Source organism: Natator depressus, chromosome 3 (genome assembly GCF_965152275.1).
Source record: "Natator depressus isolate rNatDep1 chromosome 3, rNatDep2.hap1, whole genome shotgun sequence".
NCBI lineage: Eukaryota > Metazoa > Chordata > Testudines > Cheloniidae > Natator > Natator depressus.
The window spans coordinates 85,421,665-85,439,994 of record NC_134236.1 but is presented as its reverse complement, the minus strand read 5'-3'; the positions used below and the strand labels follow the sequence as shown (position 1 = coordinate 85,439,994).

Below are 18,330 nucleotides of genomic sequence, written 5' to 3'. Positions count from 1 at the left end.
GCATGCAGGGGTGTAATCAGGAAGGCCAAAGCACAACTGGAGTTGCAGCTAGCAAGGGTTGTGAAGGGTAACAAGAAGGGTTTCTAATGGTATGTTAGCAACAAGAAGGCGGTCAGGGAAAGTGTGGGACCCTTATTGAATGGGGGAGGCAACCTAGTGACAGATGATGTGGAAAAAGCTGAAGTACTCAATGCTTTTTTTGCCTCAGTTTTCACAGACAAGGTTAGGTCCCAGACTGCTGCACTGGGCAGCACAATATGGGGAGGAGGTGAGCAGCCCTCAGTGGTGAAAGAACAGGTTAAGGACTATTTAGGAAAGCTGGACATACACAAGTCCATGGGGCTGGATCTAATGCATCCTAGTGTGCTGAGGGAGTTGGCAGATGTGATTGCAGAGCCATTGGCCATTATCTTTGAAAACTCGTGGTGACTGGGGGAGGTCCTTGACAATTGGAAAAAGGCAAATATAGTGCCCATCTTTAAAAAAGGGAAGAAGGAGAATCTGGGGAACTACAGTCTGGTCAGCCTCACCTCAGTCCCTGGAAAAATCATAGAGCAGGTCCTGAAGGAATCCATTTTGAAGCACTTGAAGGACAGGAAGGTGATCAGGAACAGTCAATATGTATTCACCAAGGGCAAGTCATGCCTGACCAACCTGATTGCCTTCTATGATGAGATAACTGGCTCTATGGATATGGGAAAAGTGGTGGACGTGATATATCTTGAGTTTAGCAAAGCTTTTGATACGGTCTCCCAAAGTATTCTTGCCAGCAAGTTAAAAAAGTATGGATTTGATGAATGGACTATTAGATGGATAGAAAGCTGGCTAGATCGTTGGGCTCAATTGGTCGTGATCAATGGCTCAATGTCTAGTTGGCAGCCGGTATCAAGTGTAGTGCCCAAGGGGTCTGTCTTGAGGCCGGTTTTGTTCAACATCTTCATTAATGATCTGGATGATGGGATGGATTGCACCTCAACAAGTTTACAGATGACACTAAGATGTGGGAAGAGGTAGATATGCTGGAGGGTAGGGATAGGGTCCTGAGTGACCTAGACAAATTGGAGGATTGGGCCAAAAGAAATCTGATGATGTTCAACAAGAACATGTGCAGAGTCCTGCACTTAGGAGAGAAGAATCCCAGGCACTGCTACAGGCTAGGGACCGACTGGCTAAGCGGCAGATCTGCAGAAAAGGACTGGGAATTATAGTGGACGAGAAGCTCAGTATGAGTCAACAGTGTGCTCTTGTTGCCAAGAAGGCTAATGGCATATTGGGCTGCATTAGTAGAAGCATTGCTAGCAGATCGAGGGAAGTGATGATTCCCCTCTATTCAGCACTGGTGAGGCCACATCTGGAGTACTCTGTCCAGTTTTGGGCTCCCCACTACAGAAAGGATGTGGACAAATTGGAGGGAGCTAATTGTTAAATCATTCTTGAATTGTGGTCTCCAGAACTGGACACCGTACCCCAGCAGTGGTTGCACCAGTGCCAAATACAGAGATAAAATAACCTCTCTACTCCTAAGCGAAATTCCCATATTTATGCATCCCAGGGTCGCATTAGCTCTTTTGGCCACAGGGTCACACTGTGGAGCTCATGTTCAGCTGATTATCCATCATAATCCCCAAATCTTTTTTCAGAGTCACTGCTTCCAGGATTCAGTTCCCCATTGTGTAAGGGTGGCCTGCATTCTTTGTTCCTAGATAAGTACTGTGATGGGTTCCCCCTGGAGTGCCACCTGGAACTGGGGTACCGCTGAGTCTGTTAGGGGAAAAGGGAACTAAAAGGGATATTAAAGGACCCCAACTAATGATGGAAGTTTGGGTAATCCCTGATTTAGGGTCTGTCACCTATCGTCTCAGTGAAACAGAAAAGGGACAAAATTAAAGGTGAATGAGAAGACAGTTTATTAGGTACAAGTTAGTAAAGAACACTCAGTGGTTTGGAATCAAGGGCGTGAAGCCCAGGCCCTCTAGCCCTTACAGATGTTATGGACTAACAGTCAAAAAATCTATTCTTTATAGATGAGACATCAGTCACAGAGGGAGGGTCATGTCTGACCGATTGCTTCAGCTCTGGTGTGACGGACAACCCGGACCTTCTACTGTGCCTGCTGATGGTGGCATGCACAGGAGGAACACAGATCAAATCAGCTGCTGAACCAGGATCCCTCAATCTCAGGTAAGTAGGGATGAGTTGGGGCATTGCCTTTTGGAGACTGCTCACAATGACTGATGACATGACATGGACATGGGCTGCCACCATGATGGACAGCCATTGCTTATAGGCTGGCCAAAATGTTCACAGGAAGGTTAACTTCTTCCAGGGTCCATTGTCTTTGCTGATGAGCCATCAGTACTGTCTGGCTTCTTCATTTTTTGTACCAGAAAGTCTAGTTGTGGGTGTCACCCAGAGTAAGCGTGATTGAAATAGATACACAGTCAATATTCCTAACTTTAGCTACAAAAATGATACATGCATATAAATGGGATAATTACATTTAGCAAGTCGTAACTTTTTCAACGACACCTGACATGACCCGTCTTGTACAAAATGCATCATAATTATGCTATAACCATATAATTATATCACTGTGAAGACTATAGGGTGCAGTGTCACAAACACATTTAGCCATTTGAAAATGTTTATTATTTGCTTGAGCCCAGCTTACAAAGCTATCCAGATCACTCTCTATCAATGACCAGTCCTCTTCATTATTTACCAATCCCGCAATTTTTGTGTCCTCTTCAAACTGTATTGGTGATAATTTTATATATATATTTTTACCAGGGCATTAACAAAAATGTTAATTAGCATAGGGCCAAAAACCATTCCCTTTGGGACCCCACTCGAAACACACACATTCGATAATGATTCCCCTTTTACAGTGATGTTTTGACCTGTCAGTTAGCCAGCTTTTAAGCCATGCCATGTTAATTTTATATTATTCTTGTTTTTTAATCAAAATGTTATGCAGTACCAAGTCAAATGCCTTACAGAAGTCTAAATGTATTATATTTGACACTATTACCTTTATTAACCAAACTTGCAATTTCATCAAATAAATATATCAAGTTAGTTTGACAGGATCTATTTTCCATGAACCTATGTTGATTGGCACTTAATTATATTACCCTCCTTTAATTATTTATTAATCAAGTCCTGTATCAGATGCTCCATTGTGTTGCTTGGGATCAACGTCAGACTGACAGACCTGTAATTACCCAAGTCGTCCTGTTTACTCTGTTTAAAAACTAGCACCATATGAGCTTTCTTCCAATTTTCTGGACCTTCTGTGGTATTCCAAGACTTATTGAAAATCAACTTTAATGGTCCATCAAACACCTGAGCCAGCTCTTTTAAAACTCTTGGATGCCAGTTATCCAGACCTGCTGATTTGAAAATGTTTACCTGTAGTAGCTTCTGTTTAATATCCTCTTGAGATACTCATGGATTAGAAAGAATGTCATCATCTGATATGACTATATCATCTGTTTTCTTCCTAAATGTAGAACAGAAATAGTTATTGAACTCTTCTTCCTTTTCTGACATATTACTGACAATTCTATCATTCTCATATAGTAATGGACCAATAGCATTGTTAGGATCTTTTTGTTCCTAATATTCATATTAGTTGTTGTCCTTAACTCTGCTGACCAAAGATTTCTCCTTGATTCCCTTTCCTTTCTCTTATCAATTTCTATAATTGCTAACTTCTGATTTATATTAATTACTATAAACTTCCCCTTTATTCCATTTTATTTATTTGTTTTATTTTATTTATATATATTAGTTTTGTGGCTGCCTTTACTTCTCCTCTAATTTAGGTTGTCATAGCTGATGCAGGATACCACCTAGGATATTATTAGTTAATACAAAACTACTTAGTATGCACAGAACATCCTACAATAAAAACATTCATGTTCCTGAAATTTTTAATGTTTGTGCAGTTATCCTGAAGAGTGAAATGGCAGCTCTCTCTTGCTATATCACCCTTCCCCAGTATTTTTTGGAAAGTACTGACTGGCATTTACAGTACTTTTGTCTAATCTTCTGAAGGCATCAGTGCAGAACCAACAGTTTTCTGTTAAACAGCTTGTTGATCCTCCAGAGCTAGACCAAGAAAGTACTGTGTTGTGCAGTTGATTACAGTAAAGGATGGATATAAGAAAAATAACAGTAGCATTAAGAGTTGGAAGGGTACTTTCTGGTAATTGTCAGGCATGAATGAGCAACATTGTAATGAAACGTTATAAACCTGGCTCAAGTATACACGGAGGACAAATGTTTCTTCATGCTAAACTATGGTTGTGTATTAAGTACCAGCACCTCAACAAGAGTAGTGTGTATATTTCTTCAGCCTCCTATGAATCCAAAATCCAAGACCACCTCCTAGATCACTGGTTTTCAAACTTTTTTCTGGGGACCCAGTTGAAGAAAATTGTTGGTGCCCGTGACCCAACAGAGCTGGGGATGAGGGGTTTGGGGCATGGGAGAGGCTCATGGGAGAGGGTTGGGGTATGGGGGTGAGGGCTGTGGGGTGGGGCCAGGAATGAAGAATTCAGGGTGGAGTAGGGGGCTTTGGGCTGGGGCAGGGGGTTGGGGTGTGGCAGGGGGTCAGGGCTCTGGGTTGGCGGTGCAGGCTCTGGGGTGGGGCTGGGATGAGGGGTTTGGGGTGAGGGAGGGGTTCCAGGTTTGGGGGGGCTAAGGGTTAGGGGATTGGGGCACAGGATTGGGGCACAGACATACCTCGGGTGGTTCCCAGTCAGCGGGACAGCGGGGATACTAAGGCAGGCTTCCTGCCTGTCCTGGCACCGCAGACTGTGCTGCTCCCAAGCAGCAGGTCTGGCTCCTAGGTGGAGGCACGAAAGCAGCTCCGTGCAGCTCTCATCCGCAGGCACCACCCCCGCAGCTCCCTTTGGCTGGTTTCCGGCCAATGGGAATGCAGAGTCAGTACTCGGGGTGGGTGCAGCATGCAGAGCCCTGTGGCCCCCCTGCGTAGAAGCCGGACCCGCTGCTGGCCACTTCCGGGGTGCAGCATGGTGTCGGAATAGGTGGGCACTAGCCTGCCTTAGCTGGGCAGCACCGCCAACGGGACTTTAATGTCACGGTCGGCGGTGCTGATCAGAGTGACCCAGTGCCTGACATGCCGCAACCCAGTGCTGGGTCACAACCCGAACTTTGAAAAACGCTGGCCTAGATATTATTATAGTACAAACTAAAAAATGATGTTAAAAGAAGGTAACAAAGTCAAGTACTCAGAAGTTAGGAAATGCCAAAATTCAGGCTGCCTGTGCCATCTTAATTCAGCTCCCACCTCCTTCTGTACTCCCACCCTCTGGAAATGGCTTGGAAAAATTGAGCTACAACTGCTGTAACTTCATTGATTTCAGTGGAGTTATTCCTAACTTACTTCAGTATGAGAGGAAAATATCAGGACCTATTTATGTTAAAAGGTCAGATACTGAGACAAATTCTGTCCTCTCTTTCGCTAGTGTAACTTATTTTTTGAGGGGGAAGAGGTGGAGGGGTGGATAAAGGGTGGAATTAACTTTTTTTCTAAGTTAACATTAACTTTTTGCCCTTGGGATTTTTGGAACATGCTCTGAATTTCAAATCTCTACAAACTAATCTAGATCAATAAAATTTTTTAAGAACAGAATAATCTAAACAGAAAATCCAATGTAAAAGAGTCATGTTTCTTGCTAGGTATATTAATGGCCATTGGCTATTCAAATATGGGTATCATAAGAGGTTGTGGCTTCGTAGATTTTGCAGGATTGATTTTTCACAGTGAAAGATTCCCAGCCATGGCTGTATGTTTTTTCACTCGTCTCCTTCCCACTCAAAGTCAGGCCCGATATTTTGTAATTACATGTGTGCAACTGTGCAGCACACAACACTGTTTATGCAGTATTGTGCTCACAATTATTGAGTTCTTGTGACCAGTTGTAAAACGCACATACAATCATCCCATTAGATGCCTGTTTCTTTGTTTACCCAATTATGAAAATGTGGACCTCAGAATGGAAGCTTCCTGCCAAATGCTGCCTGACTGGCTTTATTTGAACCATTTCATGTCACTGCACTCACCTGCGTGTTGAGTGATACATGATCTAGTGCTCAATTATCAGACAAAATGCCATGTCAGAAAGGAATGATAAAGTCTGAAAGTGGCCAGTCCACCCACCATACTTGCTAACATGCTGTGTCACAAACATGAAAAACATAATCTCACTTATGAATTAGTAAATCATGGAGACTCAATATCACAGCACCTAGTGAGGAGCTGATTATGCCTATCTGCATTGAGTTGGTTAATTCAGTATGCAGATAGGCACACATTCCATCTAAATGACCTATGTTCTCTGTGTGTGCACTAGTAGAGTTTAGTATTTAATCTAAATAGGAGACTGCATTTGCTTTGCATCCTTTTCTTTAATCTGGAGCTGGAAGGCTTTGAAACACTTCTGCTTTAAAATTTTCATGTAAAAAATCCTTTGCAAACATTAGCTAATTATTCCTCACAGCCATCCTGCGAAATAGGTATTATCCCCATTTTACAGATGGAGAAACTGAGACAGGAGTGACTTGCTGTAGCTCACACAGGGAGATAATAGAAGAGTTGGTCAAATGAAATAAAAGCAAAATGCATTCTAAGATGATCTTAACACTTTCAATGTCCTTACAAACTTAGATGCTTCTCACCACAGGCTGGCTCTTCAGCCAGGCTCTCCCCTTTGATCAGTGCTTCAGTTGCTTGGTGGTGGTATCTATAGACGTAGGTGGAAGAGAGAGAGCATGGCAAAATGTCTCTTGCTTTTATCATGTCCTTTTTTTCCTCCTGGCTTCCCCCTCCCCCCCCGCCCCCATTCAGAGTCAGGTGAGCATTACTTCATCGCAGTCCCAAACTGTCAAAGGAAGGGGGTGACTCCCTCAAGGCTCCAACAGATTATTTTTTTGCTGCCTAAACCAGTGTCCATTGTTCCTGTGAGGCTGGGCTGGGCTTGTCCCATCCATGCTCTGATGAGGTGTGAACTGCCCCCTGTTCTTGGAGAGTTTTTGCATGGGCTTGCTTTAAGCCATGAGGATACATTTTCAGCCTCATAACTATATACATGAAATTATAACCTTACTATAACATTACTGTAACAATTACTATAACATCACTATAACAACCATGCTCAGTGCATTATGAGCCTTCCGAGGACACCCAACATGAGAAACTTTGCATTGGATACCACACAATCATTTTATAAAGATGAATATGGGGGTGTAGGGTGTTCCCCCGAGGTACAGAGTGTCACAACCCAATCTTAGCCCACACTAATGTCAATTTGTGCTGTCAGAACAGTGCTAAAAGACTTAAAGCTGCCGTCAATGGGCACTTGAGGATTGGGAAATGCTCAGCTGCCATAAAGGCAGGGTAAATCCAGCTCATGCTGAAGTCCCTAGGTCTCAACTGAGCATTGACAAATTCATAGCTGGAACCAGGCTGGCTCACCTGTGGGTTAGTATTGGTAAAATAGGTATTTGAGTTATAAAATTGTGCTTAGTGTTTAGACTTTACTGAATGCTTGTAAATTGCTACATGCATTAATCTCACTTAACATCTGTATCGCATATTGTAAGGATACTGCTGTAAGTCTCTGTAACTGTGTAAATCACCAGACAGGAAAGAGACCTGAATTAGGACTTGTCTACACTTGAAATGCTGCAAGTAGCACAGCTGCAGCAGTGCTTCAGTGTAGACACTACCTCTGCCAATGGAAGGGTTCTCCTGTATGTTGAGGTAATCCACCTCCCAATAGGCAATAGCTATGTTGATGGAAGGATTCTTCCATGGACATAGCACTGTCTATGTTGCGGGTTAGGTCAGCTAAACTATGCTGGTCAGGGATGTAGGATTTTTCACAACCCTGAATGATATAATAAAGCTGACTTAATTTTCCAGTGTAAATCAGGCATCAGTGTGAAATACTGGCTTCAAACAAAGTGTTGGGCCTTTGCTGTTGGGCAGGACCTATTAACACCAGATAAACTATTGTGGAATATCAGAGGACAAAAGACTGTGGATTGCTTTATGAAGGGGGAACATACAAGTGAATTCCTCCTCTCAGCTGAACTGGCAGCTCAGCCAAGGGGGTAGGGGAATAAAAATCTCTGACAAGGAGAAAGTGTATCTCTATGTTGCTTGGACTCTCAAGGGCAAGATTTTCTAGGCATGGGCAAGAGATCCCCAGTATTTAGCTGGTTAGCCCTAAGGGACGTATAGAGCTTGCTTATTATAAAAGCTTCTATTACCATTTGCAGTTTAAGACTATAGTATGTTTACCTGTTTTAACCCTTGTAAATAACTCTTGTTCTCTTTTTGTAGTTTATAAATCTTTAAATAGTTTGTTACAGGAATGGCTACAAGCATTGTCTTGATGTGAGATCTAAGGTGCAATTGACCTGAGATAAGTGACTGGTCCTTTGGGACTGGGAGTAACCTGAATATTGTGACTTTTTTTTCTATATAAGGGGCAATCTATCATAAAGGCAAGCTTGCCTAGGTGACAAGATAAACTGGAGTACACAAAGGGACTGTCAATGACTCCACAGTTAGGATGTTTATAGTGCCTCAGGAGTTTACATATAATATCTGGTGACATCTAAGTATAGAATTCACATCCTATTTGGGGTTTGTGCCCGGCCTCCTAACAGTCTGCCCTGAGGTTGGTAACCACACTCTTGAGCCACTGAAGGATAGCTTGACAGTGACATTTGAGGGAAGGGAGGGGACAAGGCCTGAGTGCACTGCACCCCAGATTCCTCAGCAGTGTAAAGGCCCCAGCAGCCATTACAAGTCAATGCAAGTTAGAACAGACCAGTGGCTGCTCTAATTTGCACCAGGAGCCAGTCTCAAGATCTGTGTCTTAGAACCACCTTTCCCTCCCCCCTTTCAGATGCTCTGAGCTCTAGATTTAGCCTATTATGGGCTAGTCTAAACAAACACTTAGTTTGCAGCAAGCTGGGGTATAAATCTACCTGGCACTAGCCTGCCGTGCACTAAGTGTCTCTGTGGGCCCTGCTGTCATGCACTTAAAAAAAAGTTCCACAGTTCACTTTGATCAACACTGCTTTGAAATGGGAGTAGATCAAGGCACACTTGGGAAATTTTGGTGCACATTAGAAGGGTCCACATGCATACTTAGTGCATGACAGCCTAGTGTGGGGTAGATTTACACCCCAGCTTGCCGTAAACTAAGTGTTTGTGTAGACAAGCCCTGTGTCTTGTGATAAAATCGTTAGTAAAAGCTATACATCTCTCTGCCACACACAGACACAATGCTGACCCAAGAGTCTCATAGTGACCTATAAAAAAAACGTTATAAATCAACTGCTATCTTTTTCCCTTCTCCTTCCTTGACTCCCAGGTTGACTGTTCCCTATGTTGAAGGACATACTGGAGCCTGAGTTCTACACTGCTAATCGTTGAACAGATACGTTATCCCCCAGGCTGTTTTGAAATAACAGTTTTGTTGCTGATGGTGAAATTATTCATATGCGTAATTCTGAGCCAGTATGTTTATTATCATTCACATACTATTTTCCCCTTTTGTGCTGGAAAAAAAAACAGCGAAAACTGATGTCCAGCCTCCTGAGTTATCCATCACTATCTCTGGAACTTCTTTCAACTAGTGATGCCTAGATATCATGGCAACTGACACCCTGGAAACATGTATATGGACTGGACTAACATACATAAGACTGTCTTTAAAAAAAACTCACTAAGGTGGGTGTAGGCCAGTGTGTGACCTTAATCTTAATGGAACCCTTTTGCCAGGTGGTTAACAGCAGCAAAAAAGGGCCAGGTTCAATATATCTAGGGTCCCACTTGAAAGTAATTAAACTAGCCCTCATTCCGTAACTTGGAAAAATTAAATGCGTCTTCTCTAGGTGCCCTTAAGAGGCAGAACTCTCCCACCTGTAGCACTCCAAGATTGGGTAGAAACAAGGAGGACTTCATTAGGGGAAAGGTTTCAGAGTAGCAGCCGTGTTAGTCTGTATTCGCAAAAAGAAAAGGAGTACTTGTGGCACCTTAGAGACTAACCAATTTATTTGAGCATAAGCTTTCGTGAGCTACAGCTCACTTCATCGGATGCTGTAGCTCACGAAAGCTTATGCTCAAATAAATTGGTTAGTCTCTAAGGTGCCACAAGTACTCCTGTTCTTATTAGGGGAAAGGGATCACAGTCATCAACTTGGGAAAACACAGCACGAGAATTATATGCAAAGAAAGAGTAAAATATCCACTGTTTAGCAACACCACCACCACCACCAAAATGTTGCAAGGAAAGATTTGGCAACCTGCATGGAAGTTGGAGGGAGGAGCCCAGGCTGCGGGAGAGAGGGTGTTTGGGGGATGCACCAGGAAGTTAGTCACATGGCTTCAATGCTAGCTGCAGTTGTAGCACCTCTATAAATAGTTCTTTTAAGAAAGCGCCAATTTCTTTTTACAAGCGAGGAGTCCTCTTGTTATTGCCCCATACACAGTATATGAAACTCCATTTTCAATAACATTGGTAGTAGTTTGTCTAACTCCCTTTCCACCCACTGATAGTAGTCCCTTGACTGCACTACCTCACCAAACCCCTGTACAGTTTAGATCAATGAGAAGCAGTAGTCCAAGAGTTTCTCAGCAAGTCTGACTCCAGTCTCAGGGGAGTCTGGTCCAGCCTGGAGGTGCCACCATTTATCTCAACTTAGTGATTCAGTTTTATTAAGATGTTGAGTAGGCAGGGCCTCAGTGGAGTCCACTCAGTTCTGCTGATGTCCTCTTTGTCATCTCTCGCATTGAAGTCCTCATGGGAGGGGAGCCAGGAGCAGTTAGGGCACTTGAGCAGAGACCTGGGGGCTTAGAAATTAGCTTTTCGCCATGCGATAAAAACTCTTTCCTCACTTTGAGCCTTTCTGAGAGCACATAGCCCCCTAAATCCAACTTCCTGTATAGTTATGGTGACTGCTCAAGTGTCACTAGAGGAATGGTGAGTAGGTAGCCTTTGCAACTGAAGTGCTTTATGGCAGGACTTTTCCCTTCTCCCCAAAAGTGAGAGTCCAAATCTCTTTCTCCTCTGGAGCATCTGGCCATAGGGCTTACATTAATAAGAATAACTTTAATATTATTTGTCACTTCTTTAGCTTCCTTTATAAAATTTTCTAGTAGCTGAAAGCCCATGCTGGCACATGGGTGTAAGTCACAAATTCACATATGTGTGAAAAAGCCAAAAATGGCTGAGACCTTCAAAACTGGATGGTAACAGACCATGGATCCCAAGTATATGCTGGTGTGACTGGATGCCTGGGAGGGACCACACTGAGGGCAGACTGCATGAAACAGGGCAGACAATCCCCCAAAAACTAACTGGTGGTTTATTTTATTATTAGATTCACTAAACCAGTATCAAAAGAGCTTCTGTAGCACCATGCTGGTTAACAAGAAACCAAACACAGTCCCCTTTCGGCCTTCCAGCCCTTGGCTCCCATCCAGACAAACAAGTCTAATATAATGAAAGGTTACTGAATACCCATTTCCCCATACATGAGGTTCTACCAATCCCAAAGGATCAGGCATTTACTCCAGATCACTTTGTATCTCAGATCTTACCCAAATATCATGCTGTCAGCCAATCCTCGGTAAACTATCCAAAGATTTTATGAATAAAAGAAAAGAAGAGAGTTATTGAATGGTTAAATAATCATATACATACAAATTATTTTCCATGTGCATAGATTAGGATCATAGCAGTGATGGAATAGACTGCTGACTTGCAAAAGTCTCTCTGGTAACTTCCAAAAGATTGGAAGGTCCTCAGTCCATAGTTCAAAATATTTCTTTTAGTTGTAAATCCACAGTCCGGAGAATTGGAGCAGGAATGAGGCAAAAAGAGATGTCTCAACGGTCTTTTATATCCTCTGCCATGTGCATGGAAATTTACTGTCCCAAACAAAGCCCACAGCCCCCGTGTATGGAAAGTTACTGACAAAGATGGAGTCTGAAGTCACATGTCCATATCACATGCCCTTACATGTTTTGCTGAATCACAGGGCTGGCCACTGTCCCTTGGCTGTCTGAGGCACCCGCAGGAAGACTCACTGAAGAGCTGATCTCCCATAATGGCCCATCACCACCTGAATGGTCCATCTACAATTGAATGGTTCACCAACATTGGGCTGGCTAGACGGGATGTAAAACTACCTTGTGAGCGTAACCCAAGAACAAAACACATGTTTGAGATACAGCTACGTAGCAAATATTTGTAACTTTAGACACAAAGATGATACATACATATAATACCTAACATGACATATTTTGCATAAGATTTGTAGCAATTGTATAACAGTAGTAACAACAATGATATTAATGGTCATCTTAAATCATACAGCATCACAGTTGGCTATGTTGTTGTTTGGGTGGTTGTGTTAATTTGTGTCTAGAGGGGATTGTGCTGGGAGATTTGTGTGGGTGGCGAATAAAGGACGTGTGCTGCAGGGAGAGGCTGTGTGTGTTGGGGTTATTGTGTATGCTGATTGTGTTATGTTGATGGGTGTGTTGATTTGTGCTGGTTGTGCTGGGATAGTTGTGTGGATTTGAGCGGGTGGCACAGGGACACATGCGGTGGCAGCTGGGTCAAGCAATCCACCATCTGTGCAGTCTCTCTCATGCAACCAATGAAATTGTCACATGCAAATTAGTTGTAGAGTAAGGATGGTGATTAGCTGAATTACCTCTGATATCACAATGATATCAAGGACTCTTGGCATGACATAGAGACATGCTTTATTGTCACTGTACACTGTACAGATATAATGCATAAAGTCAAAATGGCTAAGAACTTAAAAATTGGATGGTAACAGATTGCAAAACCTATTGATGATTCAACCTGGTGATATTCTGAACAAAAAGAGCTCTCAATCATGCTTATAACTTCACTACACACGGACTCGATTCAGACATTTTAGGCTTCAGAGTGGCGTTCCTGGAATCTTCTTATATAGCTAATACAGGGTGCATCCAAGACATTCAGTATTAGGCGAATAGATGTTTTCATCAACAAGGGGCAGTGAGCTGCAGAAGTAACACACTCAGCCTCTGTGGAAAAGACAGTGCCTTGTTTCCTTCAAGGGTGCAACTCTGCAGGCAGTTATGCAATTAATTTCTATTCAGCAGGAAGGATAGTGTTGCTAAGTGAGGCTGCAAGGGTGAGATCCAAAATGGTGGGGGAAAGGAAAAGATCTCTGAGAGTGTCATTAAACTTAATGTCAGATGCTATGGTGACAGGGCCATTTCAACAAACATCATCCTTCTATTTTCTGGGAGAAACATGCTCCATGTCAGTGTTGCCAGTTTTAGTGATTTTAACATGAATCTTGAGATATTTGGTGTTTTTCTTAAAGCCCCGGCTTCTGGAGGCATGTTACTGTGTGAACATTTCAGCTTTAATTTTTAAAAATTAAGTTTCTAGCCCTCATGGTTGCAGAGAAAAGCTAGAAAACATGAATGCTAAAGACTCAAAAAACAGAGATGTCCAATATCAAGATTTAAAAATTATTATTTTTAAGTAAATTCCATAATTTTGGGGTGCCTAGCTCCTGATTTGTTTAATGCTGTGGCTACCAATACAGGAGGGCTCATTTTTAAATGATCTGCTTTATACTTTGTAGTCTTGTGGTAGCCGTATTGGTCCCAGGATATGAGCGAGACAAGGTCCCTGAGGTAATCATCTTTTACTGGACCAGCTTATGTTGGTGAAAGGTACAAGCTTTTGGACTACACAGCTCCCCTCTTCAGATCTGGGGAAGAAAGCAGAAGGTCTGAGCTAAATACAAATTGGGACAGATTGGTAAGCAAATAGGGTAATTGTTGGAGGCAGTCACTTGAAATGAGGTGGACAGTTGGGGATTAGATTGTTCGGCAGAAAGGCTTTGAAATGAACAATTAAAGGTAGCAGGTAATGTGGTGTGTTGCAAATTGTTGTAATGAGCTACAAAATCAGTGCCCCTGTTAAATCCATGGCTTTTGGTGTCTAGCAGAGTTATAAATTTATGTTTGGTGATGTATTTTGGGTGGATTCTGAGCATTGTGCATTACTTTGTATGTATCTGAGACAGGCAGCTATGTATTGGTTGTGGAGTTGTTGTAACTGGTTCCACTTTTTAAGCTGGATGGCTGTCAGCAGCTTTTTAAAAAAAAAAACAGCAGCAGGGAGTCCAGTGGCTCCTTTTTTTTATAGTGTTTGGTTTCCTGCATGATTTCTATGTAGATTTCCTGAGTGTTTTGTTCCAGTGTGAGGGGCGAAAAGCATGTGAGGATTTCATAACTCTGCTAGATATCAAAAGCCATGAACTTAAACAGGGACACTTGTTTTATGGCTTATAACAATAATTTGCAACACACCGCACTGCCTGTACCCTTAATTGCCCACTTCGAACCTTTTATGCATAATGATTGCTTCACCCCTTCTGCTTAGCAATCTGTCCCAACTTGTGTTTAGCTCAGACACTCTGCTTCCTTCCCCTGATCTGAGAAGAGCTCTGTGTAGCTTGAAAACTGATATCCCATAGAAGTTAGTCCAGTAAAAGAAATTACCTAACCTATCTTCTCTCTCTCAAACTTTCTTTTTCCAGTCCATATGCAAGAGCAAATAAAGGGGTAAGATTTTCCATTTACAAATAAATAAATGAGTACAGCAAGACTAAAATTTTGTAGTACTGTGTATGCCCTTGAACACAACCAGCTATGACATCTCCTACAATAAAAGATGGCATATAGCTCTTTCCTTTCAAACAAGAAGAGATCATTCCAGTTTCCACCACAAGAGGGCAGAAAGCAATTTAGGATTTTAGATGGCTTTGTTTTTCATTTGTGGGGGTGTTTATGACAGTGTAAGGCTCTCAATTTTGTCCCTTCTGCTTCTACTTACTATCATTTCCTATTTATCTCTGATAATAAAACCAGTGCACTGTATATGACATTTACTAAATCAGTAGCAAAGAACAGCTTTCCGAGTTGGAACCTCAAGATATTGTTAAATAGTTTGAAATGATTTTAATTGTCTTGCTAATATCTCTATTTTATATTGTGCTAGCAGGTTTTAGCAAATCCTACTCATTGCCAAAAGAACTTGTTGATTAAATAATGGGTAAACTGGGATTTAACGAGGACCTCTTCCTGAGCTGTACTGTGGAACTGAATATAAAGGGCTGACAGCTTGTCGTACTCGGTTAATGATTTGCATTGTTGCCCAAGTATCCTGGCAGCCATGATGCGATTCACTACAGCTGTAATAGTTGCTCACATCTAGGGAGAAGGCAAGTTAATTCTAGGCGAGATACTCTAGGCTCCCAGAGTATCGTCTCCTCGTTAATGCATCGAGGAATTTATCTGCAGGGAAAATAAACATAGAGCAAAAAATGACAAAGCTCCCTCAGTGCTAATGAGTGGGCTGTAGGACTCTCCTCTCGCTATGTGTCAGCTCTGGGGACAGCCCCTTTTGAGAAAGCACAAGCAACTGTTTTATCTGTGACGTGAAGCAGCAACCAAACAGGAGCAATGGCCAATAAGGGTGGAGTTTGATGTGGCATCATAACTGCTCCTCCCATTGAGCTAATGTTTTTCTTTCTGTCTTATTAATGCTTTTGTGCACTTCTAAGCAATCCCGGAGAGAGCAACTCTTACCAGACAGAATCTGGATTCTTTATTCATCAGGTATTTCCCCCTCCTTCCCTTCCCCAACTTTTTTTAAAAAGGATCATAGATATATTTAACTAGATAAAAAACATGTTAGCTCCTAGAGACCATTCCCTTGGAAGAGCAGGATGTAGTCCCTTGTAGGCAAGATATCAGATATTAAATGGAACTACACTAGATTTCATTCCACAAGTTGCATAAAATTTGCTTAAAACAGAGGTGGGCAAACTATGGCCCGTGGGCCACATCTGGCCCATCGGACTGTCTTGCTTGGCCCTTGAGCTCCCGGCCGGGGAGGCTAGCCCCCGCAGCTTCAGTGCACTGCCAGCTGTCCGGCCAGGTAGCATGGGCAGAGTGGCTGGCTCTGGCCAGGCGGCGAGCTCCTGCTGCTCTGAGCAGCATGGTAAGGGGGCGGGTGGCCGGGTGGATAAGGGGCAGGGAGCAGGGGGCGGTTGTATGGGGCGGAGGTTCTGGAGGGGGAGGCAGTCAGGGGATGGGGAACAGGGGGCTTTGGATAGGCATGGGAATCCCTGGGGAGGGGGGGCTGTCAGGGGGCAGGGGGGTTGATAGGGGTCGGGGCAGTCAGGGGACAGGGAGCGGGGGGGGGTTGGATAGGGAGTGGGGTCCCGGGGGATGGTTAGGGGCGGGGGTCCCGGGAGGGGCAGTCAGGGGACAAGAAGCGGGGGGGGGGGTTGGATGGGTTGGGAGTTCTGAGGGGGGCAGTTGGGGGCAGAAAGTGAGAGGGGCCAGATAGGGGGTGGGGGCCAGGCTCTTTGGGGAGGCACAGCTTTCCCTACCTGGCCCTCCATACAGTTTCTCAACGCCGATGTGGCCCTCGGGCCAAAAAGTTTGCCCACCCCTGGCTTAAAACAACAGCTACACTGATTCCTGTGGGAGCTATGTTTAGATCTAAGGTGGAGGCTGCCCTGCTGTAAGCTGAGTTGAGCTGTCATATCTGTTTACAGCCAGTGCCATTAGCCACAGTGTTTAATGCAATACGTAAAACCCTTGGACTTGTGAACGAGTGCTCAGAGGTCTGGGAAACTTAAACTCTTTATCGTGTTTATCTCAACCATACGAAGAGCCAATATGCCTGGCAATGTCTAAGTCTTGGTCAATGGGAAGTTTTGACCTTTGCTTTTTGGAGAGGGAGGAGGACATTGACTTGCTAGTATTATTGCAAATGTTTAGTGCAGCTAGCTAGGAGCGGCAGTGTTGACTTTAGCTACAGCCTATCAATAGGTATTCTGGAGAGAGGAGAGTTCATGTAGGGTCAGATACTTGAATAAATATCAGAGGGGTAGCCGTGTTAGTCTGTATCCACAAAAACAACAGAGGAGTCCGGTGCACCTTAACGACTAACAAATAAATCAATCTGGTAGTCTTTAAGGTGGCACCGGACTCCTCGTTATACTTGAATAAGAGTGCCTGAAGCGGCTTAAATCATAGAATCATAGAATATCAGGGTTGGAAGGGACCTCAGGAGGTCATCTAGTCCAACCCCCTGCTCAAAGCAGGACCGATCCCCAATTAAATCATCCCAGCCAGGGCTTTGTCAAGCCTGACCTTAAAAACTTCCAAGGAAGGAGATTCTACCACCTCCCTAGGTAACGCATTCCAGTGTTTCACCACCCTCCTAGTGAAAAAGTTTTTCCTAATATCCAACCTAAATCTTCCCCACTGCAACTTGAGACCATTACTCCTTGTTCTGTCATCTGCTACCACTGAGAACAGTCTAGAGTCATCCTCTTTGGAACCCCCTTTCAGGTAGTTGAAAGCAGCTATCAAATCCCCCCTCATTCTTCTCTTCCGTAGACTAAACATCCCCAGTTCCCTCAGCCTCTCCTCATAAGTCATGTGTTCCAGTCCCCTAATCATTTTTGTTCCCCTCCGCTGGCCCCTTTCCAATTTTTCCACTTCCTTCTTGTAGTGTGGGGCCCAAAACTGGACACAGTACTCCAGATGAGACCTCACCAGTGTCGAATAGAGGGGAACGATCACGTCCCTCGATCTGCTGGCAATACCCCTACTTATACATCCCAAAATGCGATTGGCCTTCTTGGCAACAAGGGCACACTGTTGACTCATATCCAGCTTCTCGTCCACTGTAACCCCTAGGTCCTTTTCTGCAGAATTGAATGGTTCACCAAAAACTTCCTGGATTGTCTGTGCACCGCTGTATTGCTTTCCCGGAAGATATCAGGGTGATTGAAGTCTCCCATGAGAACCAGGGCGTGCAATCTAGTAACTTCTGCGAGTTGCCAGAAGAAAGCCTCGTCCACCTCATCCCCCTGGTCCGGTGGTCTATAGTAGACTCCCACCATGACATCACCCTTGTTGCTCACACTTCTAAACTTAATCCAGAGACTCTCAGGTTTTTCTGCAGTTTCATACTTGAGCTCTGAGCGGTCATACTGCTCTCTTACATACAGTGCAACTCCCCCCCCCACTTTTCTGCCCTGCCTGTCCTTCCTGAACAGCTTATATCCATCCATGACAGTACTCCAGTCATGTGAGTTATCCCTCCAAGTCTCTGTTATTCCAATCACATCATAATTCCTTGACTTTGGCTTAAACCTGGCTCTGTTTGTCTGTTA

The 18,330-nt window shown here is 43.6% G+C and overlaps 1 protein-coding gene across 3 annotated transcripts in view; it reads left to right on the top strand.

The window, feature by feature from the left end:
* Window positions 1–2,053: 2,053 nt before the first annotated feature.
* The window catches only part of DDO (D-aspartate oxidase), a 46,899-nt gene continuing 30,622 nt past the window's right edge, over window positions 2,054–18,330 (top strand). The window contains exon 1 of one of the 3 annotated variants that reach the window (XM_074948239.1): window positions 2,054–2,181. The gene's annotated coding sequence lies outside the window, so the exon portion shown is untranslated. Of the gene's footprint in view, window positions 2,182–15,689; window positions 15,752–18,330 lie in introns of those variants that run through there. The other 2 variants (XM_074948240.1, XM_074948238.1) reach the window with 2 other exon arrangements.